Source organism: Phyllobates terribilis, unplaced genomic scaffold (genome assembly GCF_046119375.1).
Source record: "Phyllobates terribilis strain yellow unplaced genomic scaffold, ASM4611937v1 Scaffold_4__5_contigs__length_816908805, whole genome shotgun sequence".
NCBI classification, from domain to species: Eukaryota; Metazoa; Chordata; class Amphibia; order Anura; family Dendrobatidae; genus Phyllobates; species Phyllobates terribilis.
The window spans coordinates 56,239,409-56,265,893 of NW_027362764.1; the positions used below are offsets into that span (position 1 = coordinate 56,239,409).

Genomic DNA, 26,485 nt, shown 5'->3' on the forward strand with positions numbered 1-26,485 from the left:
GTGAGTCCGTAAAAGTGGCGTAATACTTCTGACAACATTGTTGACAGAAGTGACCTGGGAGTCAGAAATGCTTCCACGGGTCTTCCCCATGCTGTCCCCTTGTAATTTGAGCACTGTTCCCATCGATTTGGGCAATTTTTAGGCCCTCTGCAGACCGCCGGGGGAGCCGCCTAAAAAATGCTCGAGTTTCCCATAGACATACATTGGGCTTGTTGCTCGGGTCGAGTGCGGCGCCCCTGTGGGTTCAGTCGCTACAGAGGTACTGCATCTCACCCAGAGATGTGGTGCCCCACTGCCAGGTAAGGAGGGAGTACTGCCCGGGACCCATTCATCTGCATCCAACACTACACCATTCCAGGCCAGCAGGCAGGGGCAAGATGCACTTGTTCACTGCTGAGCCCTGCCCCTGGCTAGAAGGCTGGGGACCAAGAGAGGGGGAACCATGTAGTCGGTGTGGGTGGAGGAAGTAGTTCAGGGGAGCACTGAAGGGAAGCAGTATAAGAAGGAGAGTGGAAACATCTAGAAAGAGTTCAGAGTCAGAAGCCAGTCAGAGGAGAGAGAGTTGGGAGCAGGAGCTCAGCTGGTGCTCTGCTCAGGAGGAATGGAGGAAGGAGCAGGGCCCAGAGAGAGAGGCCCAGGAGGACGAAAGAAGGAAGAGAAGAGAGGAGCAGTGAGGAGGGCTCCAGAAGACAGAGGGGATCCCAGGGGCACGGTGAGTGCAGGAAGGCACCCGTGCACCCGAATGTACACGGATGTAGAGAGATCATGCCGCAGAGGGGACCGGCCCCTAACTAGTGGAGAACAACCAGGCTCAGCTAGATAACCGGAGGCTACTGTACTTTCAAGGTGCAGCTGCCCACTACCACAATTATATAGCCGAAAAGGTGGTCGCATAGGGTCCAGGGGACTGCTTGTCGCCCAACAAGATCCGAGGCTACTGGCTTGGGACACTGATTTTGAGGCGCAGGGCAGGAGGGCAAGAGTCAGCGCAGGAAGACAACCGAGGAAGGAACATAGAATGGGGTCCCGTTTAAGTACTCCTGAAATACCTGAGAGCTGCTGAACCCCTTCCTTGGTGAACACAGGACGACGTGGGTGGTTATAAGCTGGCAGTTGTAACCAGGAGCAGCGTGATAACTGTGAGTAAAACCTGAAGACTGCACCCCACTGTGTCCTAGAATTATTGCTGTGCCATCACCAGCCCTGCACTGCACCGTCCAGCAACATCTACCTCATCTAATCATCATCTACACTGTCCTGGAGCTAAGCTCTGCCTGTGGAGAGCTGAACCAACTCTGCTGCGTCACCATCAGCTCTAGTGGATCTGCACCGCAGCGGTGGCTCCATATAGCCGCATATCACAGGTGGCGTCACGAACATTATCTCTAGAAACTTCATTCCCCTTTTACTTTTTCCCCTTTTTATTGACCGCCCTGGGTCACGGACCGGGTCACCGCCACTGTGACATCCCCCAGCATTGACCGGCCCGGCTACCGAGTAACCCATGGCCCAGGGGGCGCGTCACGAGCACCCGAGTATTCCAATGTGCTCGACCCGAGCATCGAGCACCCGAGCATTTTAGTGTTCGCTCATCACTAGTAAATATATAATGATAGGAAATAAATATGGAGGAATCCGAGAAACCAAATTACCAGTAAGAACGAATTATATTATCTCAAATCCTTGACATCACCACAGAAAAATAGCCAAAGATCATTTTATCCTCAGGGTACGTAAGCTTCACATGTAGCCTTTTTGATCAAGTTGGATAAAGTATTTTTGGCTACAATCTTCCCTTTGTTACCTCCCTGCAGGTGTTTGCTAGGGTGTTAAAATCCCATTCCAGCATTTTTTTTTATATATCCCCATCCATTACCTTTCAGTAATGTATGTTCAATGCACGCATTAACAGTTACCAGTTGCTGTCTTCAGTTTATAATGCTTTTCCGGTCCGTCTCCTGGATCTTGTGACTGCAGTTGTTTTTTGCTGGCTTACACCTCTCTTAATGTAAGTCTATGAGATCCTTCTTTTTAGTCTCGTAGCCTTAAATTGAGAAAGGCGATTCAGGAGAGGACTGGAACAGAGCTGGAAATAGCAGAGGACGGCAACCAGTAATCATTTTAATGCATGCGCATTACTAATATCTAACGATTAGTAAAATAAAATGAAAAGCCACTGGAGTGGTACTTTGAAGATCATGGGCCCAAATGCCAAGGCATATGTACCGAATCCCCACTTCATGTCAGAGATAAGTTGTACATGTAAGGCCTATATACACTGGCTCAGCAGCACAATGTCCATGGATGGATATTACTTTTTAATATTTTTTACTACTGACCATACTGGAAAATACAGTCCTGATCAGAAGTAGGTGTCTATTGACTTCCGGTGTCTTTGCTGCACCTTGAGTTATCATTGATCGGATTAGGTTAAAGTCCTTTACAACTTCCAGTTCGTCGCCATCCATCTCAAATGAGGCTGAAAAAACCTCCAGTGATGTATGGCAGGGAAGGCTTTTGTTTAAGATATGGAAATTCCAGGTGATTCATGTCTTTTGATCAGGAGTCATTGGTTTTCTAAATACCAATACCTAAATACCAAATTGGAATGTCAGCATTATTTTCCCTACGCTAATTCCCGCTCAGGATTTCCCGTTAATATATATATATATAATGTTACACGCACGCTGCTAGGTTCAGATAGGACGAGACGGGTTTCATGAATTCTCTGGAATCCTGGGGGAACCGTTACTCAGGGCGACCATATACTGCAGCTTCTCTCAGGTACACAGTAGATTCAATTGCTGACCAGACACATCTGACAAGAGTCTTTTTCAACAGTTTAACAGTGGGATTTAATCTGAAGCACGACCAGTGCAATTCAGGGATATTACAGCAAAACTCTTCATTACAGTACAGTCTATTAAAGCAGGTACAGTAACGTCAGTCTCTTCAGTGGCATAATTCAGCACAGATTAGATCTCTTAGCAACACACTTTTATGCCTACACAACCACAGGCTTTTCCTTCACAAGGACACAATAGTACACAGAATTCTTTATCCTGCATGGAGATGGAGGGGGGAGGGTTTGATGAGGGAGATGATCCCTGTGACACAATTCCTTCCAGTCCTTATCTTTGAACAGTTCACACTTCTTTGGGGTCAACTTAACTCCGTGTTGTTCATACCGCTGTAATACGGTCCTCACGTATTCAACATGCTCCCGGAAGGTTTTGCTGTGTACCACATTGTCATCCAAGTACGGCTGGCAGATTTCATCCCTCAATCCTTCTAAACAGGTCTCCATGCTACGCTAAAATTCTGCTGGAGCTGAACTGAGCCCAAATGGTATGCGAATCCACTCATATAACCCCCACGGTGTGATGAACGCTGTCAAAGGTCTTCTGGACTCTTCAACAAACCCTTGATGGTATGCTTTACCCTTATCAAGGACAGAGAACCAGGTACTTCCTGATAGGCTATCCAGCATATCTTAAATCTTTGGTATCGTGTGACAATCAGGTACTGACTTTCAGTTTAGCTCCGGGTAATCACAGCAGAGTCTCAACGTACCGTCCTTCTTCCTAACACAAACAATAGGAGAGGAATAAGACGACTTTGACTTTTGGACCCAACCTCTGTTGATTAGGTCTTGTAAATACTCTTTGCCTTCCTCTGGATCAACATGTTAGGCTATGGGTTGAACTAGATGGACTTAGTCTTCCTTCAACCTTAAAAACTATGTTACTATGTTATTTCACGGTGTAATGGTTTCGGCACAGACATGTAACTTCTGGTTACTGGGGTCGTGTCTTTCAAATTGATTTTCAACTGCAACGACGGGATACAGCCTATATCAGAGTAATCTTTGGAGAAAGCATGACACTCTTCTCTCAGCATCTGTTTTGCTACCGCTTGATCTTCAGCACACAAGTGTTCCAGGGGTACTGGGGGATCCTAGAACCCCGAGGTGGGTCATGCAATTTCCTTTCCTGGACAACTCCTGTTCGTTGGTGGGAAGACTGAATTCAAGGTAGATCCCTGGGCTGGTCTCACACTGGCTGGATATACCGTTTTAACGGTTTCAATGTGACCTAACACGCTCTTTGGATCCAGTCTAATTTCGTGTTCCATAGTATTCATCACCGGTACTGTCACTCGAGCAAACCCACCAGTAGGAGTCGTAAGCACAGTCTCACCTTGAACTAGGCCTTCCGAAAGTTGTGAGGAGTCTTTTGGCACTAACAGTCTTTTCTGGACTTTTCTTCCCAGTTCTACCCGGACTCCACACCTCACCCTCACCATTTGGTTTGCAGGGATGATGGTTGGGCGCCAGCCTACCTTGACTTCTTTTTGGTCTATTGTATTCTGTGCTTTCTTTACTCTATGAATCACATTTTCCGCCACAGAGTTGGGTATGGCAAGCGATGTGGCAATTGCATCCACCACCAACGTCCCTGACTTGTGTTTCGTGATGACCTCACTGATTACATTATAACCCAGGATAGGATCCTAAGCCATGTTCTGATCACTGGTCACGAGAAAACATACCAAAACCTCAATGGTGTTGCTGTTCTTCGTGGCCCTCAGTTGGAAAGTCACTTCCACCCAGCCTATCAAAGGGATTTCGGTCTGGTTGACAGCTTTGCCGTGGAGTTCCACTGGTCCTAAGAGATCTTTTAGCGACCGAAGGCAGGTATGTGTCAGGTAACGCCTTCTCCATTCTTCATTTAAAAGGCTCGCTTGGGCTCCTGTGTCCCACAGTGCTTTTACCACGAGTCCATCTAGCTGGCACTGTATAAAGCACCTTTCACCGATCAGGCTGGTGAGGCTATCTTTACTGACCGAGGAATCCTCCTCCCAGGAGTACATCGTTTGACCTCCACACAGGGCATTAAGTAACGGATGCCCCTGTCTCTCTTGCAGATGCTGTAGATGGGAACACACTTGGGGATAGTACTAACTCAGCCGTTTTACCTCATACGCCATTCTGAGGTTTAGTGAGATTTGGATTTGCTTCTGGGGCCTCCTCCGTGTTGCTGTTACCAGTCGCCGCGCACTGGCAACCTCCTGTCTTTTAACCCAAACGACCATGACCATTGGCATTCCTTGGCATAATGTCCTTCCTCACCACATCTTAGACAGTGGACACATACCGTACTCTGATTTGATGAACGGCACGCTTCACAAGCCGGGTATCTTCTGTTTTGGAACCCACTCCTGGGTCTGAGGGATACAGGTTCTGGCCTGGAACAAATCAACTTTTTCACCTCAATCAACTGGGCTCACAGTTCTCCTATTACTTCCTCCCAGTTAGTGCTGGTGTCCTCTCTTTTGTTGGTGATTTAAGGTTGCCTCTCAGAGGTGGCATTGGAGGGTCTCCATGATGATCTTCAGACTGGCCACTGGGGTCTCCAACTTCAGCTGACTTATTTTGGTGATTTTAGGAGCAGAGCCTTTCTTTAACTTCTGTTCACTCTCTGACTCCAAACATGCTGCCTCATTCATTTTTTCAATTAGGACTTCGTCCAGAATGCCAGGATCTTCTAGGTCCTGTTTCAGCTGCAACTTGAGGTCTTTGCTGCTTAACCCCGTTCCCAATGATCTCAAGAACTTCTTCTGGACTAGGCCAGCATCAAACTTCTCCTCTGCTTCTACATCTCTGGATGCAAACAACAGTGTATCCTTCAGTTCAATTGCTCTGAACAAGAAACTTTGGGGTGATTCATTATTTTTCTGTGAGAGGTTAATGAGTTGGTGGAACAATTCTGAAGCACTCTCTTCTTTATAGTATCCTTTTAAAATCATCTTCAGCTGTTGCAAGGTCAATTGACTCTTCATTTCTAGCATACTATGGAGGTTCAGTCCTGGGCTGATCGCTTTCACCACCCCCTCAATGATCTCATCTGGCTGGTAGCCTTTCTGTAAGCCTGCATCAATCCGGTGCAACAAGTTCATATAAGACAGTTTCTCTTTCTGTTCACACTCTCCAATCTGTCCAAGGATCTTGAATTCTTATGGTGATTTGTGGTGTTAGAGAGGACTGTCTTCCTGATTTATCTAACCCGAGCAGGTTAAAGGTTCTGTCTGAGTCTATCACCCATTCAGAGGTTTTGGTAGATTCCTGCAGGGCTGTTAGGGCTTTGAATTGTTCTTTCAATTCCTGTAGTTCAGTCTGCGGACGGAGATTCACGCTTTTGGTAATTGGTGCTGCCCCTCCATCCTCCAACTTCAACCTGGTTAGAAACTGTGTTAGCTCCTGGAGGAACGTCACCATGACGTCTTCAGCTTCTTTCTCCCGCAGCTCATCCATTTTTGCATTAATGGCAGCTAACAGTTGCCTGCGGTTGTGTGCTTTAGAAATCTGTTCTTCTGACATCTTTATATGTTCTGCTACTGTTCTCAATTCTTCATAGGTTAACTGAAGAAGCAGCTCACTAATTCTGTCCATTTGTATTTCCACATCCATTGCTGCTAGTGAGTTTCTTTAGGGCTGGTCCTCTTTAACTGGTGTAGCAGAGTTGAGTTGAGGTGCTGTGCTGCTGTGTTTTTCCAGACACTTTTCCTCTTCTCCCTCTATACGCTAATTCCCGCTCAGGATTTCCCGTTAATATATATATAATGTTACACGCACGCTGCTAGGTTCAGATAGGACGAGACGGGTTTCATGAATTCTTTGGAATCCTGGGGGAAGCATTACTCAGGGAGACCATAGGCTGCAGCTTCACTCAGGCACACAATAGATTCAATTGCTGACCAGACACATCTGACAAGAGTCTTTTTCAACAGTTTAACAGTGGATTCAATCTGAAGCATGGCCAGTGCAATTCAGGGATATTACAGCAACACTCTTCATTACAGTACAGTCTATTAAAGGAGGCACAGTAACGTCAGTCTCTTCAGTAGCATATTTCAGCACAGGTTAGATCTCTTAGCAGCACACTTCTATGCATACTCAACCACAGGCTTTTCCTTCACAAGGACACAATAGTACACAACATTCTTTATCCTGCATGGAGATGGAGGGGGGAAGGGTTTGATGAGGGAGATGATCCCTGTGAGACAATTCCTTCCAGTCCTTATCTTTCTGCCCGATAATACTCAGCACTGTTAGTTCAGGGAGTTTATCTGACCTGTGTTTGGTTTCTCTCCTGATCTGAATTATGTTCCCTTGCCTTCTGTCAGACTACAATAACAAGTTCCCCACTATCCCCCTGGGGCTCTGCTAACACACTCCCTGTCTCCTGTGACTGTGTTAACCCTTCTAGTTGCTGGATGCTTCTGAAGCACAACACTTCCTGTCTCTTGTGTTTGTGTTATTTGTAATAGTTGCTAGATGCTTTTGAAGCAACAGCACTACTTCTGCATGTCACATATTGCATCAACTACTATTTACTACTGTATAGTAGGGCATGAGTTTTTGTCTCCCACAGTACTGTTGTATTGCCAATAATGCATTGTTAAAAAAAAATAAAAAAAAAGGAACCAGGAAGTTCCTGTTCACTGTGTGTGTAGCTGGAGCACATTCTTACTTTAATTTTGCAAGCTGACAGCCAAGATGCTAAGATCCTAAGCTATAAGAAATATTGGTTGTAAGCCGTGTTATCTTTGTTCCTGAATAAATATGTATTCACTGTTGAATTGCTGGACAGTACAGAGATTAATCTGCTCCCAATAGGTTATGGGCCCAGAGATCCAAAGACCAGAGAACAGCCCAGAGGAGAGAGAACAACAGTATACTAAGAAGAAGAAGCAAAGATGGCGACCAGAAGCAACTCTGTGAAGTTCACAGTGCCAAATCTGACTAACCAGAACTACCAATCCTGGAAATTCATGGTAAAGATGCTGCTGATAAGAGAAGGAATATGGAAATATACACAGGAGTCTAGACCTGACCAACTACCAGAAGACTGGGTAGAGAAGGAACTCAAAGCACTATCTCCCTCAGTATAGATGATGATCGGATCTTGCATGTATGTAAATATGAAACTGCAAAAGAAATGTGGGAGCAGCTGCAGAAAGTGCATGAAAGGATAAATCTCATCAATAAGTTCTATTTAATGAGAAAGCTGTATCAGTCTAAGCTAAGTAAGATATGCAGGATTACATAAGAAAATACTGTAGAAATTGTGAAGCACCTGCGTTGGGGAAGATCTAAAGGATTTCCATGTTGCTGCACTACTACTAAGTGGTCTACCAGAAAGCTATGACACACTTGTAACTGTACTAGTTGCATGCCCAGATTACCAGATTATGAGCTTTTATTGGAGTATGTCAGAGGAAAGCTTGTAGATGACTATAAGCGAAAGACAGAAAGTGTAAGCAGCAATAGGGTATCCAAAGCAGAATACGCTTTAAAAACCCAAGATTTAACCAAAAATAAAAGACATTTGAAGGAAACCGTGAGTGTTTTGTCTGTAAGAAATCAGGGCACCTAAAGGCTGACTGCAGAGTCTGGAAAGCTAGAATGAATCAGCTGAAAAATCAAAATAATCAAAGGGTTAAAAGAACTATTACTGAAGATTATGACATTTCAAGTACTGAAGCTGTGTTTACTGTTAATGCAAGTACAACAAATCATGCATGGTGTATAGACTCTGGTGGAACTGGTCATATGACTAATGACAGAAGCTTCTTTTCTAACCTTGACCAAAGTAAGTCAGAGAAAGTGATCTTGGCTAATAGTCAGTATATGTCACGCTCTGTGTAGGAAAGACCAAGTGCAACACAAAGGGAAGAGGGGAAGGGAGCCTAGACTCTAGGTAGGGAAAGAAGGGAGTGGAGATCTCCTAGGCTGATCTTATATCACCTTGTCTTCCCTACCGTCCCTATATTGCTTCTTCACCAATCACCGCACAGGAACCTACTCCTGTATTTCTCTAGCGCTTGGCCCTGGCTAGGGAAGGGGGGGATGAACACTAGTCAGTGCCCACTAAACACTAAAGACAGCAAGGTAGACAGACACGGGGGAAAATAGCTTAGCTTTAGTCGACTCCAGAGAGATAACACACACGTCCTCTTTGCTCCAGAGAGGAAGTAAGCAGACTGCACTCGCTCCAAGCTTTCACAAGGAAACATGTGAATATCACCGGTGCCGCCCTATAGCAGAATGAAAGTATTTAAACACTGAGTTCAAAAATAACTTGCTGATGGTATTACAGTCGATCTGTGTAATCAAAGAAAGAAATGTACTAGCTTTCTTAAAGGGAAAATGTCACGAAAATCTGTTCCCAAGAATAGAACTTCAAAATTGGAACAGCTTCTGGACTTAATACACACAGATGTTTGTGGTCCAATGAGTACTCAAACTCCTGGGAAGACGAGATATTTTCTCACATTTTTCGACATTATTCAAGATATACAGTTGTCTATCTGCTTCACGGCAAAGATTAAGTTCCAGAGAAACTTGAAATCTATCTCACTGAAATATATAACAAATTTGGGAGAATGCCAAAAATTCTGTGTGCACATAATGGAAATGAATATACAAGTAAGGAGTCACAGATAATAATAATAAGAAGAATCTTTATTTATATAGCACCAACATATTCCGCAGCGCTTTACAATTCAGAGGTTCATATTCAACAGTCATAAGTAACATAGCTAAAGATTATACAATAATTAAAGCAAAAATAATGACGACCCTGCTGGTAAGAGCTTACAATCTACAATGAGGTGGGGGTGACACAACGGGACAATGGCTTATTTACAATGATGGTCCAGCCATCTTGAGGGGATGAGGGATAGATAAAGGCTGCATGAGCTCATCACCAGTCAGTATCTGTAGTGCTTTTGGGTTCGGTGGAGACTTATGTTTGGAGAAATAAGGGTGGGCTATAAGAATATAAAAGGACTTCGATTAGGGAACGTGATAGGCCGCCCTAAACAGGTGTGTTTTTAGGGAGAGCCTAAAACTGTGTAAGTTGTCGTTCGTCCTAATTTCTTGGGGTAGAGCATTCCAAAGAATAGGTGCAGCTCGGGAGAAGTCTTGAAGCCGGGAGTGGAAGGTACTGATTAGTGCAGATGTTAGTCGAAAGTCGCTTGCGGAATGTAGAGAACGGGTAGACCGATAAACAGAAATGAGGGAAGAGATGTAGGGGGTGCCACACTGTGGAGAGCTTTGTGGGTGAAAACAAGCAATTTAAATTGGATCCTATAATTCATGGGCAGCCAGTGCAATGACTGGCACAGAGCGGAGGAGTCTAAGTAACGATTAGCCAGATAGATGACCCTGGCTGCAGCATTAAGGATGGACTGGAGAGGGGAAAGTTGAGTGAGGGGCAGGCCAATTAATAGAGAGTTACAGTAGTCAAGGCGGGAGTGGATCAGGGCAACAGTGACGGTTTTTGTTGTTTCCAAGGTGAGAAAGGGGCAGATTCTAGAGATGTTCTTCAGGTGCAAGCGACAAGAGCGGGCAAGAGATTGTATATGGAAGGTGAAGGAAAGATTGGTGTCAAACACAACGCCCAGACAACGCGCCTGCTGGCTCGGTATTATTGTGGTGCCACACATGGAGAGAGAGATGTCAGATTTAGGGAGGTGAGTAGACGGCAGGAGCAGAAGAAGTTCAGTTTTGGAAAGGTTGAGTTTCAGATAGAGAGGGGACATGATATTAGAAACTGTGGGCAGACAGTCACTGGTGTTCTGTAGTACAGTGGGGGTAAGGTCAGGGGATGAGGTGTATAGTTGTGTGTCATCAGCATAAAGATGGTACTGAAAACCAAATTTGCTGATGGTCTGTCCAATTGGGGCTGTGTAGAGAGAGAAGAGAAGTGGGCCAAGGACTGAACCTTGAGGAACCCCAATAAGTGAGAGGAAGGGGGGGAAGAAGTGGAGCCAGCGAATGATACACTGAAAGAGCGGTCAGATAGGTAGGAGGAGAACCAGGAGAGAGCAGTGTCCTTTATGCCGATTGAGTGGAGCATAGAGAGTAGGAGGTGGTGGTCAACGGTGTCAAAAGCTGCAAAGAAGTCAAGAACAATGAGCAGAGTAGTTACCATTACGTTTTGCTGTCAGAAGGTCATTGGTTACTTTGATGAGTGCAGCTTCTGTAGAATGTAGGGGGCGGAAGCCGGACTGTGATGGGTCTAGAAGTGTCACGGGTGTGTCGCCACGAAGATCGTCACGATTACACAGCCTGACTTCTCGCAGCTGACTTTTTGGTGCTTTGTGTTTTTCGGCAGTGAGGGAGTTAATTCTCTCTCTCTCTGTGCTAGACGAGGTCCAGCCTCGCCCAGCTGCAATCAATGCTGTTGTAGTGAGACTCCTTCAAATGCCTGCTGGTCTGTTAGGGAAGTGTCGGTGAAAGCATTTCATGCAGACTAACAGAGCGGATCGTGGTATTTGGAGTTTCAGAGATAAGTGTATTCGGAGAGTTTTTTCCCTTCCTCGCTTTATCATTTATCTCCTTTCCCGTTGGTGTTCCCTCTGTTGTAGTTGTGTAGTTTTTGTATGCAAGGTGGTTTTGGTTTTTCCCTTGTACTGTCTCGTTCGTCTAAGTACTGTGTGTGGGCATATTATTACTTGTCCCCTTTTGTTGTGATCGGGGTCCTTCTCAGGACTAGATTACTTAGGTGCAGGGATCCTCAGGAGGTAGGGGTTACGCTGGCGGCCTGGACCTCTGTACCTTTAACAGTACCTCCAGGTTGAGGGATTAGCCAGGGCCCCAGCTTAGGGTCAGCTTAGGCCCCCTACCTCCAGTATACAGAGACAGCGTGACAAGAAGAGAGTGAATGGAGAGGTAACTGGTAAGACGGTAGTAGACCAGGTGCTCCAAGAGTTTAGAGATGAAGGGAAGATTGGAGACTGGTCTATAGTTGTTTGTGCAGGAAGGGTCAAGGAAGGTTTTTTTAATAATGGAGTAATGATGGAGTGTTTGAAGGAGGGGAAGATACCAGAAGAGAGGGAGAGGTTGAAGATTTTAGTTAGGTGAGTAGTGACGACTGAAGAGCGTTTTAAGGAAAAATGGAATTGTTTCAGACCACTGTACCATATAACCCTTAACAAAATGGTGTAGCAGAAAGAAGGAACCGGACATTTTGTGAAAGTGGAAGAAGTATGCTATTTGACGCTGATTTGCCTACAACATATTGGGGTGACAGCTTGCTATCATCAAAACAGACTACCAGGTAAAGCTACTGAGAAAACTTCATTTGTGCAATGCAACAGCAAAAAGTCTGAACTACAATACAAGAATATTTGGAAGTGAAAGTATTTGTACATACATATTCCCAAAGAAAAACTTACCAAGTGGGAATCTCATGCAAAAGAGGGTATCCTGGTGTGCTACAGTGAAACTCAGAGATGATATAGAATTTTGCACCCAGAAACAAACAAGGTCACAATAAGCAGAGATGTAATGATTAATTAGAACATTGTGTCGCTCAAGTTTCATGACATCATACAAGTAGTCCTGCTGAAGCAACAACAATCTTAGTCACAATTTCAAAATAACAAGGAACAAGATGTAGAACTTTGGTTAGGTTCTTCACCTGATTTTTCTGTTGCTTCTTCAGTGGTTGAATCTGAAGTCAAGAGATCGTCGAGATCAAACAAGGGAATACCAGCTAAGCGTCTATCCTACTTTGTCAAAACAATACCCGAGTCAGAGCCGCAGCGACTATCTGTCCATGAAAAACTAAAGTGGATTAATGCTGCTAATGAGGAAATGGAGTCCCTTCATCAACTTCAAATTTGGAAAGTCACCAAACTACCTCAAGGCAAGAAAGCATTCAAATGTAAATGGGTTTTTAAGACCAAGTATGACTCTGAAGGCAAGGTTCACATATTTAAAGCAAGATTAGTTGCAAAAGGATATTCTCAGAAATATCCTTTTGCGACTAATATTTTCTCCAGTTACTAAGCAGACCACATTCAGGACTCTACTGGCTATAGTTGGTGTACAAAAGATGTTTGTCAGATATTTAGACATCAAAACTGCCTTTTTAAAATGTTGACATTGAAGAGGACTCGTACATGAGTCAACCTTAGGGTTATATCAAAGAGGGTGAAGAAAATCTCGTTTGCAAACTCCAAAAATCTCTCTAAGGTCTTATGCAATCGGCAAGAGTATGGAACACCAGAATGAACAAAGTCTTATTGGAAGAAGGATTTAAAAGAGGTCAAGCAGATCTGTGTTTATACACAAAATGTACAGGTGGAAAGTGGGGGGGGAGTAAATGATGATGAAGTGGGGGTGGGTGGGAGAGAGAGAGGACATGACAAAATGAATTGGGGCAGAGGGGGGCATGTAAATTTAATGAATCAGGAGGGTGGGGGGCGTTGAGGATGACGGAGTGTGACCAATAATGAAACCGTAGAGATGCTATTTAATTTATATATTTATTAGGTGGGGAAGTGGCTATTTACAGTTAGTGGGGCGCAGTGGTGGATTACAATTTATATTGGAAATGATGGGTTGCATAATAACTAATTATTTATTAATGGTGGGTGAACGTCTGTATTCAGCTGCGTAGTGTAGAAGTTGAGGAATGTGCTCTAGATAACTGTGTTATTTTCTGCAGAGACGAGTCCTGGCTGGAAGAAGTGGTGGTGTCCTGCGCTGAATCAAGGAGAAAAGCGAAGATAAAGGGCTTCAACTAGAGACATCACTGGTGAGTCAGGGTGTTATCTGTACACTGACACTATACAGTATATAGAGCGCCTATGTAAAATGTCTCTGGTGATCCCATATTACCTGTACACTGACACTATATACAGAGCTCCTGTGTATAATGTCACGGGTGATCCCTGTATTACCTGTACAATGACACTATATACAGAGCTCCTGTGTATAATGTCACCGGAGATACCTGTACACTGACACTATATACAGAGCTCCTGTGTATAATGTCACTGGTGATCACTGCATTACCTGTACACTTACATACTACTTGTATGTACAGAGCTCCTGTGTATCATGACACTTATGGTAATATTAGTATTGTGTTTTTTCATTAATGATCTGTATTGTAGCATTCGGTCACATTCCCTTTCTATTGGGATTAGCGCAGACACATCAGCGATGAGAAAAGTTAAGAGAATCTGATGGAATTGTTCAAATGCAGCAAATTGTGAATAAGTTGGGTGGATGGCAGCGTAGTGACTCACTTTTTTGTAGATGAAAGTCAACAAAGAGAGAGATTACAGGTTCCAAAGATAATGAGACAGATTAAGGCTATGTGCCCACGATGCGTTTTTCAAGCGTTTACGCTGCGGAATTTCTGCAGCGTAAACGCTTGGGAAGCGCCTGGTAGACCTTCCCCCATGGTCTCCAATGCAATTCCGCACTTTCAATGCCCATGCTGCGGATTTTTCCGCAGCGTTTATGCTGCGCTCAAAAATCCGCAGCATGTCCATTAATTTTGCAGATACGCAGCGTAATCGCCGCCATTGACTTGCATTAGAACGCGCCAATTCCGCAAGACTGCATCTGTACTTGCGTAATTGGCACGTTCTAATGTGCGGATGGTACCCAAGTCTGGAGGAGAGGAGACTCTCATCCAGACCTGGGTACCATAGAATCTGTAAAATTTACATTGTGCAACCAACTTTTCAAGTACTTTTCCAAGTGATGCTCAAAATCGCTTGGAAAAGTGCTTGAAAAAACGCATGCGAAAACGCATGTAAAAACGCTTCTCTCTGGCAGACAAAACGCATGTAAATCTGCATGCATTTTTCTCTGCCAGAGAGAGGCAAAATCGCTCTGCATCAAATCTGCTACGTGGGCACATAGCCTAAGGGTTTCAAAGCAAACTTGTGAACTTTTAGTAAATGATAAAAAAATAATAATTATAAAACAGGTACAGGTATAAAACACGTCATTTTTTAAAAAAAGTTTTTTTCAGCGAGAAGTTGACTTTTACAGGCAGTATTAATAAGAGTCTTTTAGTCATTCACAGACACAAAAATTCCTAAAAGTTTGAAAAGCTTTAATCATCTTTAATTCAAAAGTTTTAAAAGCTTTAATCAACTTGTTCTGAATAACTAAGCCCCCTGCCTTGTTGGTTGAACTTCTAATCATGTCGCCATTGTTGGATAAAGTTTTCCTTGCAGGTAAGGTTATCTGTAACATCTAGTTGCATCGTTCATTCAGTGCTGAAATCGAATACGTTTGTAATGTTGGAATATGCAACAGCTGCAGACTTATGCTTTTGCACTTGTGTTGATCAGACAGCCGTTCCTCTCTTGCCTGTATTACGTGACCTCTCGATCTTGTTTGTGTCATGTTCTCTTCCCTGCAATTCTCCATTGCGTGATAATGAAGATGATGGCTGATGTACTGTACATCCTAAGTTAAACAACAATTCATTCTCCAACCACGTCTGAGTTCTGAATTATTCTGCTGAAAGCTAAAATCTGCAACACACTCCTAGTAGTGAAAGAGGGGAGATGTAGAAGTCCTGTCGAAGCTTTCAAAAGCTGTTAGACAACGAGGATAACCCAGTCAGATTTTATACACAAATCTGTACAATCTACAACAAAACCGGGGTCTAAAAAGAACCCAAGAGACCAGAGTTTTATGGAAAAAACATATCATCTTTATTGAGAAAAAAGTTTTAAAAAAATTACAGCAACATGGTGCTACAAAACGAGAACACAGTCCTCCACCACTGTATCATGAGTAAGATAACTGATATTATGCAATGATAAAACATGACCTTACCAAACCTAAGTAAAGTGGCTGGTGCATTTGGCAATGATGAATATGGTTCCACTATATTACTCCTTGGGGGACTTCTTTGATCATAATTTTTTATATTATTATTAGCTCCACAGGTGCAACCATGAAACTCGAGTCTCATCGGACTTTCCCTTCTCTGGCACAGTGTGCGTTCGTGTGCATACCGGTGGCACGCTCGGTTCCACCGCCGGAGAGCGGAAGTGTCCTGCAGGATGTGACGTGCGGCGGCGCATGCGCCGTAAAGGATGTATGCGGACATTGAATCCAGCGGCACAATGCGTCACATGTGTGTAGTGAGCACCTTTATTGGATGGGGTACACTATATATTACGGCATGTAACCACCCCCCCCCCCGAAGAAGCAAGGGCGAAACGCGCGTAGGGGCGCGAGGACGCATACTCACCACTGGGAACTTGAGTAAGTGCAATATTCTTACTTTAATTATGCAAGGCCCATGATCACCAACATAGGATCTATATCAAGTTTCATGGTTGCACCTGTGGAGCTAATAATAATATAAAAAATTATGGTCAAAGAAGTCCCACAAGGAGTGTAATAGTGGAACCATATTCATCATTGCAAGTGGCACAGCCACTTTACTTAGGTTTGGTAAGGTCATGTTTTATCATTACATAATATCAATTAGTTATCTTACTCATGATACAGTGGTGGAGGACTGAGTTCTTGTTTTGTAGGACCATGTTGCTATAATTTTTTTAAAACTTTTTTCTCAATAAAGATGATATATTTTTTCCATAAAACTCTGGTCTCTTGGGTTCTTTTTAGACCCCAGTTTTGTTGTAGATTATATTTTGGAGTTATGTGATGTGATATACATAAGGATACTAATGAGTTTAATATTGTTCAAATCTGTACAAGCATCTTACTGAGAGTCAATTTATATCAGAAGTGGGGAATTTTTTCTGCCAAGGGCCATTTGGATATTTCTATCATCCTTCGGGGACCGTACAAATTGTGCACTAACTCCGCCTACAAGGTACGTCCCTGTAATCTTCATTGCACGCGCCTCAGTGTTCAGCAGTTAGTGCTTGCTCAAGCTCACAGAGCAAGGGGAAGTTAATGGGCCGGCGGTCATCTAAATACACCTGCCGGCCCAAGCAGTGCGGTCCCCGGGAATCTGCCTGGGGGCTGGATAAAAGGTCATCGAGGGCCATAAACGGCCCGCCGGCCTGAGGTTCTCCACCCCTGATTTATATTGAACAGCCACTGGTTTATTGAGAATTTTCATTCATGGTAAAGGTATGTAGACAAACTATTCTTTATGTGGAATCGTGCAATTTTGGGCTATGCTCATCGTTAAAACATTTTAATTATCATTTTACACACTATTTTTCAAGCAATATCCCGGCTGGTGAAAAAGTTACGTCCATCTCCTACAACTGGAGGTGGAACTATGGAAATAGCCCAGTGCGACTGAACTACACAGTTACCATAACTCCTATTGATTTGTATGGAAACAGCGTAGCTCGGCCTCTCTGAAGTTTCGGTAGTTCCATCTTCAGTGGTTGGAGATATTCCAGTCTTGTGAATGAGAGGCGTGATTGGTCAGGGTCCAAGACCCACCACCCCCGCCGATCAGCTGTTATCAGTGTCGGCGACAGCCAGCTGGAAGTACTTACTTTTGGAGCTAGCCATCTTGTGATATTGTGATAGTACTACTTTGTACTGCTTGGTACTACATATCCGCCTCCTATTCAAATCAATAGACACCAAAAACAGCTGATCAACGGGGCGGGGGTGCCAGGTGTTTTGCCCAGACCAATCACAAAGTGATGACCTATCCTGAGGAGTCATCAATGTAAAAGTAGTGGACAACCTCTTTAAATTTTAAAATCCTGTAGAATGTCTTTCCAGAAGAGCGGGAGCTGTTCTGGTTTCAAAGGGGGTCCATATTAAATGTCTATGGATGTGCAATGAGAGGTCAGATAAGCTACTGTAAGTGAAACGTGGAGGTGGCACATACTTTTTTCCACATAGTAGATATTATAGAATTGATCAGCATGAATTTAGGTGGAGTTACGTGAAGGTTTAAAGGGGTATTCACATCACCAAGATCCTAACTCAATATGTAGTAGGTATAATAATAATAATTCTACAAATACCTCCAATTATGACCACTAGCAACAAACTGTCACTATACGAGTGGTCATAACCATGAATATCTAAGGTCCTGCAATGCCCTGCACATGGGGCAAGTGACATAGCCAATCGGAAGAACTATACTACATTTCTAATTGGAAGTATTTGCTATTATTACACCCACTACATATTGGGATAGGATCTTGGAGATGGGAATACTCCTTAAATATAGCTATAAACATAATAGATGGTGTTTTGAATATATAATTGAATTTATGATGATTGAGCGTTGATAAATGTAGTAACAAGGGAATAAGTCATCCATCAGCTGCTTATAGTGACACTAATTGTTTATTTTTTCATGGGGCGATGATCAGGTGTATGACTGTTCGTTCCCAACATTCTGTGTATATTTGATCTCATCTTTTATGCAGCAGCGCATTGCCCCAGGTAGACGGCGACGAGCTGCTGACAATGGAACAAACGCTCACACTTGTGATTATTTACATACAATGCAGATGATTGCTTCATGTAAATGGAGTCAGATAGGCGCTTACTCCAGCCAAAAATCTGTCTAAGAAGACCCTGGTGGGGTGTGGAGTGTCAGCACCTGGATGCCCGTCGATCAAAACTTCTGACATTTCTGAAGCCGATAGACGCACTTGTACCTATCACTGGCTTTTAAACAGTATTATATTCAGTCCTCAGTACTTACGGATCATGGTTTTACGGTGTCTATCAATCATCCTACTACTGATGCACCATCTTTTTATGGTGGCATTTCAAGAGAATGTGGCATTGTGAAATCCAATTACCTGGATACAAGCAGCATGGAGCACGAAACCCTGATCGAAAACCGGTCAACTGGTCTCCAATCACTAAAGGGAATGTGTTATAATGTTACTACTTTATGTTAAAAAGTTTATTAGTGTATATAATTAAATTTAATGGTTTTCGATTTGCTTTTTTTTTTTAAAAAACTGAGCTGCCATTTAAATTTGCTGGTAAGTGTCAGAGCACGACATTTACACACGGGAAATACAGCAGTCCCATGCCATAAGAGGCTACGGTTGGTCTCTTACCCTATCTCCTATACTGTGGTCACATCAGCTGTGAACTGGGTAAACCCCAGGCATGCCCAATTCCCATTTGTAGGTAGACCCCGGCGTAGTTTTATTTTAGACCTGCGCTGGCTAGTATTTCATTCTATCACCTGTAATCTGAGCAGAGCCGTCAAATCATTGCAGCTACTCCACCCAGATCACAGTAATGAGCGGTGAGCACGAGCACAGCAGCAAGTACACATCACTAGATGAAGTAGTCACCGCTGCAGTGCTGGTGTCCGGACCAGCGTTAACTTCTTATTACTGTGATCTGAGCAGAGCAACCGCAATGATTTGACGGCTCTGCTTAGATCCCAGTAATTGACCTATGAGCTGTGTATCTAATCCTAGCATGTGGAATACTGACTGCTGAACTATGCTATAGCTGTGATCTGCGCGCTGCAGCCGCAACGATACAACAGCTTCGCAAAGATCTCTCAAAACTAGTGAGCAGCACAGCACCAACTAACAGAATTGGTGCTGCCGGCTGTTCTCGGTGACACTATCCACATCTCGGTATCACATTGCAGTCACCCACAAAATGGCTCTGCACTGTGATCCTAAACTTCATTATCCCTTATCCTTCTGCAAACGCCCAGGAGGAGAGGGGATGAGAGACATCAAACATAGGTGAGCAGATTCCGTCTACATTTAGGCTATGTGCGCACGGTCCGTATTTGAAGCAGAAATTTCATGTGCATTTCCGCATCTCCTTGGCCGGAAAACCGCTGCCCATTTTTGATGCATTTTGCATGCATTTTTGTACATCAATGAATGCTTTTTGGAGCTAAATAAAGTTATTTGGTGGGACATTGCTTAAAACCTTGGATTACCATCAGAACTGGGGAGAGTAGATTGGTTAATTTGAATGATTAAAGAATGTGTCTGTTATAATTCAAATAAAATGTTTACTCTGTGTGTTTATTTAACTCTTTACTTTAATTGGGTTTGGTCATGAAAAGATCTGATTAACACCTTGATATCACCAAACAATAGAGCTAGGTGTCAGCTAGTCCCATTCACCCAATCTTCATTAGCATTTCTATTCATGTAACTTTTAGCCTGAGAAGGTGCAATTTGCAAACATTTTCCCTGGCCATAATTAACGTCACAGCTGGTTCATTAGCCGCTACGTCCCCATGAACAGCAACAAGCAGCGCTTTGGATGCAGGATATTTTTGTTGCACCCAAAACGCTGTGTTCTAATGCCGCACTTTTGTTGTTGGTACATGTGAATTCACCACCTATAATGACACTTCAAATCGGTCAAAATCTGCAGTGGAGACTAGCGTGTCCACTACAGAAACTGACATGCTGCGGGCGAGTTTGGGTACGTGGCCACGATCAGCAGCTGCTGCAGGTTTGATGCTGCGTGTTTAAACAGCATCAAACTCGCAGTGTCCAGATGTTACAGCATAGTGGATGGGCTTTCTAGAAATCCCATGTTCACTATGCGTGCATCTGAGGCTGCAGATCACCTCTGGACACTGACATGGGGCGCGTCTTTCAGGAACGCAGCAGGTTAAATTCTCTTGCGGAGGCGCTAGTCTCCACAACAGAAATATGACCACTAGAAAGTATAGAATGCGGTAAATCCGCATGGTTCAGTGAACACATCCGGATTTACCTGCGTTCAATAGAATGCAACGTTTTGGACGCAGCAAAAAATATGCATAAAAAGCGCTGCGTGGGCACGGAAAGTAAAATTTAAAAGAAAATGGAGTTGGCTCCCGTGTCATTTTTATAACCAGCAGAGGGAAAGCCGACCACTGGGGGCTGATATTAGTAGCCGGGGAAGGGCTATTAGTCAACAATGTTCCCTGGCTATTAATATCAGCTCACAGCTGTTTGTTTAGTCTTTACTGGCCAGATTACAGTGGGACCCCAGAAATAAATTGACATAGGGTCCCCCTATAAAATTTAACCAAAGGTAAACTAGACAGCTCCGGGCTGATATTAATAGCCAGGGAAGGGGCCATGGATAATAGCCCCCTCCGCAGCTATTAATATCACCCGTCAGCAGTCCCAGAAATGGCGCATCCATAAGATGCGGCAAATCTGGCGCTTAGCCTCGCTCTTCCCACTGGCCTGTAGCAGTGGCGAGTGGGGTAATGGGGTTGGGGTTCACATCAGCCTTGGATTGGCGGCTGACGTGAAGCACAGGTTAGTAATGGAGGGAGTCTATAAGACGCAATTACTAACCGCATAGTAAAATGGTCGCCACTTTTTCAAAAAATGGACACGGCCAGAATAAAGTATTTTAATGAAATAAAAAAACACATGGTTCTACAGTTTTTTTTTATTACGCCGAAGCCTTCGCTCTCCTGAAAAAAACTAAAATAAACAACCGTATCCCTCACCTATCCACTGTCAACGAAGTAGTCCACGTACCACCGATTGTCCCATGAGGATCCGTGTCACTTCTACAGCAGTGACATCAGCCATCACTGATGTCACTGCTGTAGAAGACAGCAATGTATACTGACGGGTGTAAAATCACTCCTGTCAGTATACATGCTGCAGGAGGTCACTGGGGTTGATCAGCCCCGATGAACTTACCACCCGGGGAACATTCGTCACGAAACCAATCAACTGATCGCTGACATCAGCTCGGTGCGCTCCCACAGTGTACCCCCGGGTGGAGAGGATTACCGCCAGACAGGTGAGTATAGAGGTTTATTTTTTTTTATTTTTACCGCAGGCACGCAGGGCAAACTACTCCCCTTCCCATTCACGCCGCTCTCGCTGTTAGCGCGAGCGGTGGTCGAATGAGAGGAGCGGTAGTACTCCTTTCCCAACCCGGGTACCACCCGCACCGCGTTTCCGGCGTGAATTCACGCCCATTGACTTTCATTGAAACGCAGCAAATCCACAAGTATTAGATATTATACCTGCGGGTTTGCTGCGATTCAATGCAAGTCAATTGGCGCGAATTCGGGGAGGAAACGCCTAAACAATGGTCATACTGCGTTTTTTAACACAATGCGAATCAGGAGCGGAAATTTCCTCATCATGTGCACAGCACATTCGGATTAGCGTTGTTATACCTGGCAGACCTATTAACAAGCGTTTTCGAACAGTTTCCATGGCGGGATAACGCTTCGTGTGAACTTTACAGTAATGTTGTCGTAATGCTAGCTAGCACTACACTAGGCTTCCATGGCAAAATTTCAACAGCTGCTTTTTTTAATAAAAAATGAAAGCCTTATTTACTCAATTGTTAAAAAAAAAAAATTGGGACGATACATTCCCTTTAAAAAGGTAATGTGTTGCGATTTTTATACTATTAATTACATGAGCATTTATTTTTAAATACATGAAATGTCATGTTTTAAAAAATTTTTTTCCCCGCTGCCATTTTTTTATTTGCGCACAACACTTTCAAACCACAAATATGGTGGCCCCAGGCCATAGGAGACTGCGGTCAGTTTCTGACTGCATCCGAGAACAGGACTACCGCCCCTGGCTGGGAGGCATAGATGGCACCATTTTATTGTAGCCCTGCACTGTCAGTAATGCAGGGACATCGGAATGAGGCATTACATCAGTGTCCCCCAACAGGTCATATTTTCATGATTTCCTTAGTATTGCACAGGTGATAATTCCATCACATGTGCAATACTAAGGGAACCCTAAAAAAGGAGGAGATTTTTGTGTACTCACCGTAAAATCTCTTTCTCTTAGCCTCTAATTGGGGGACACAGGACCTTGGGTGTTATGCTGCCGTCCACTAGGAGGCGACACTATGCTTATCTGAAAAAGATTAAGCGTGGCTCCTCCTCTGCAGTATACACCCCCGGACAGCATCAGCCTACTCCAGTTTTGTGCAAAAGCAGTAGGAGGAACGTAACATAGATAACATAACCATGCCTATAAGAAGGCAACTATGTAAGAACTCAAAGGAAAACCAATATGAGAACTCAACTTAACAGCCCGGAACGGGCAAAGGGTGGGTGCTGTGTCCCCCAATTAGAGGCTAAGAGAAAGAGATTTTACGGTGAGTACACAAAAATCTCCTTTACTCTGTCGCCTCATTGGGGGACACAGGACCTTGGGACGTCCCAAAGCAGTCCCTGGGTGGGAAGCAATGGACGAATATTGTGTAGACGGGCCCCTACAATTGGGGCACCGCCGCCTGCAGAAAACGTCTGCCCAGGCTCGCATCTGCTGAGGACTGGGTATGAACCCTGTAGTGTTTTGTAAATGTGTGTAGGCTAGTCCAGGTGGCTGCCTTACACACTTGTTGTGCCGAAGCCTGGTGCCGAAGGGCCTAGGAGGCCCCTACCGCACGTGTAGAATGTGCCGTAATACCTGCTGGAATAGGCAAATTTTTGAGGCGGTAGGCCTCTTGTATGGTGGATTTGATCCACCAGGCAAGGGTAGCTTTGGAAGCTGGTAGACCCTTGCGGCCGCCTTCCAGAAGAAGGAAAAGAGAATGAGACTTCCGGAAGGGCGCAGTCCTAGACACATAGATACGCAGTGCCCTGACAAGGTCAAGCGTATGCAAAGCCTTTTCCACTCTATGAACCGGAACCGGACAGAGGGATGGTAGTGAAATTTCTTCATTGAGATGAAAGCTGGATACAACCTTCGGAAGGAAGGATGTAACCGTACGAAGGACTACCTCGTCCTGGAAAAAAAAAAATAAAAAAAAAAATCAGGAAAGGCTGTCTGCAGGAGAATGCCGTGAGTTCAGACACCCTGCGTAGCGAGGTGATTGCCACGAGGAAAACCACTTTCTGGGATAGAAGACGGAGTGGGACTTCCCTAAAGGGTTCAAAGGGTGTTTCCTGTAATGCTGTCAGCACCAGGTTGAGGTCCCACGCTTCTAGAGGTCGTCTGTAGGGGGGAACCAATCGGGAAACCCCCTGGAGAAATGTTCTTACTTGCGGTTTATGAGCAATGCATTTTTGAAAAAGCACTGAAAGAGCCGACACCTGGCTCTTAAGGGAGGCCAGGGATAGTCTGGCTTCCAGACCCGATTGGAGAAAACCGAGTACCCTGGGTAGGGAATAAGGGAGTGGGGTCTGGTTACGAGATTCGCACCAGGTAAAGAAAGTTTTCCAGGTACGGTAGTAAATCTTGGCAGAGGTTGGTTTTCATGCTCTGATCATGGTTTTAATGACGTCTGGCGAAAAAACCTGCCTGGGTTATAACCCAGGTCTCAATGGCCACGCCGTCAAATTGAGGGCCTCTAAGTTCTGGTGGTAAAACGGGCCTTGTGACAGAAGATCCGGGCGGTCGGGAAGACGCCAGGGAACGTCTGCTTTGAGTCGTACGATGTCGGCGTACAGGAACAGCTATTATGACACGTGCTTGAAGAAGCGATGAGAACGCTTGGTGGAAGGCGCGAGCTTTTACTGGCGATTTTGGGGGAACAGATATAAGGAGTCTGTTTGGTGGGTTGGAAGTGAACTCTATTTTGTATCCTGAAGACACTAGTTCCCTGACCCACTTGTCTTCTGTAATAGGTAGCCAGACTTGATGAAAGAGTAAAAGTCGGCCTCCTACAGGTGGAGTGTCTTCCTGAGTCCGTGAGTCATGAGGAGGAGAAATTCTTAGATTTTCCTCCTTTTGATTTTGAGTGGCCTGCCTTTGACTGCCAGGGTTTGTCCGGCTTTTGTGTCGGCCTCGAGTCTTCCCTGCGTGTGAAGCGGCTGTTATTTTGTGGTGGCCGTGAAAAGGACCAGCCGGAAGAGTTCCGAAAGGATCGGAAGCGAACTTGGTTACGCTTGTTATAATTGCGCCTGGGTTTCAGTTGGGGAAGAGAGGTACTCTTACCCCCTGTGGCATTGGATATCATCATGTCCAAGCTTTCACCGAAAAGTCGACCGCTGAGGTATGGAAGATGCGTGAGGGACTTCTTTGAGGCTGCGTCCGCTTTCCATTCACGCAGCCAAAGGATACGCCGAATTGTGATGGCGTGTGAAATTGCGCCCGCTGCACCCCTTGCAGAATTCAGAGCTGCATGAAGCATGTAATCTGCCACAACTGCTATCTGAACTGCTTGGTCCGACAGTTCAGGGGCAGAAGCTTGGAGGCCAGTTCGTAGATTTTTTGCCCAAGCCAGTATGGCCTTGGCTGCCCAGACTGAAGCGAACGCGGGGGCTAGGGAGGCCCCTGTGGTTTCGCAAATTGAGCGAGCCATACTTTCTACCTGCTTGTCTGCTGCATCCCTAAGGGTTGAGCTATCTGGCAGTGAAAGAAGTGTCTGTGCTGCCAGTCTGGAGACTGGGGGGTCCACTGCTGGTGGGTCTGCCCATTCTTTGGTGGTTTCCTTTGGAAAGGGGTAACGGGCCTCCAGAAACTTGAGATTGTTAAGCTTCTTGTGAGGCTGTGAGAACTGTTTTGTTAGGATAGATTTAAATTCTGGATGATCCAAGAAAACCTTAGGTGGTTTCAGAGCTCCTTCAAATGAAATCTTATGTTGTGGTGCGTCCGGGATCGGATCAGAGATGTCCACCACCCGATGTATGGACGAGATTATGTCCTCAACTAGTGCTGCATTGCTAGGTGGGATTGGAGTTAGGGATCCATCAGTTTCCTTGTCTGAGTCAGAATCGCAGACGCCTTCTGACTCCTGTGTATCACTAAGGTGTGTCCTAGGTGACCCAGAATGAAGGATTTGTCTTGACGGAGATTGGTGCGGAGAAATATCATGTCTGTCCCTGGTAGGGGACTGTGTAGATGACCTGTGACTACGGTATCTCTCCCTAGACAGGGATGACCGTGTGCTATGGGATGACGCAGATGAGCGTGACCTATGGGTGCGCTTGCGTCCTGACCTTGACATGGATGTGCCTGGGTCAGTATGTGACTGAGTCCGGCTTTCCCTTTGTTGGGTAGCATTCATAGTAGAGGTATGGCTTTGCAGAGCCTGAAGCAATTTGGAGGTCATGTTATCTATGGACTGTGTCATAGATTGTGACATTTGAGTGACCCATTCCGGCATAGCATTAGACACTGAAGGGTTGGTAGGGGCTACTTGGGACTCTGGCACAGTAGTCTGAGTACAATCCTTGCAATGCGGATATGTGCTGCCGTTGGGAAGAGCATTACTGCAGGCTGTACAGAAAGCGTAAAAGCAGTCCTGCCTGGTTTTCTTAGACTTTGAGCCCGGCATAGTGCACCTGGAGTGGCTATGCAAGGGGGCTAACTGTGCAGAGGAGGATACAGAGTAATAAAATTGACAGCTGAGGTAACTCAGACTGTGAACTTACCCCACCAATGTGCCCATGTGAACAGCGCTGAAAGAGCCTGGTCCTGTGCCTCCCCGGAGACCTGGCTGGCCTGTATGCGTCCTGCAGCTTATGATGGCCGCCGTAGCTCTTCTCCTGATTGCAGAGATGAAGGAGAAGGGGGGCTGAACGCTGCAAGGGCGGCAGTTGCTATGGAGATGAGCGCCCTGCAGCCTAGATCCGCCCCCGTGTGACACCGCAGTGAGTAAAAATCATCATCCGGGGGGCAGAAAATGGGCGGCGGCTTCGGCTAGGCCGAAGCCGCGGTGTAAATTTATTTTCTATGCCCAAAAGGGCTCCAGGCCAGCGCGGTAGTCTGGGGAGGGGGGGGGGTCGGATCAGAACCGGACGCCCCCGGATTG

General features: G+C 45.0%; 1 protein-coding gene across 3 annotated transcripts in view; it reads right to left on the reverse strand.

Annotated features, from left to right (window-relative positions):
• The window catches only part of LOC141264930 (1-aminocyclopropane-1-carboxylate synthase-like protein 1), a 93,654-nt gene extending 67,413 nt beyond the window's left edge, over window positions 1–26,241 (reverse strand). Inside the window, exons 1-2 of one of the 3 annotated variants that reach the window (XM_073677358.1) lie at window positions 26,106–26,241; window positions 9,014–9,099 (exon numbers count right to left, since the gene is read on the reverse strand). The gene's annotated coding sequence lies outside the window, so the exon portion shown is untranslated. The remainder of the gene's footprint in view (window positions 1–9,013; window positions 9,100–26,105) is intronic. The other 2 variants (XM_073677357.1, XM_073677359.1) reach the window with 2 other exon arrangements.
• Window positions 26,242–26,485: the final 244 nt, after the last annotated feature.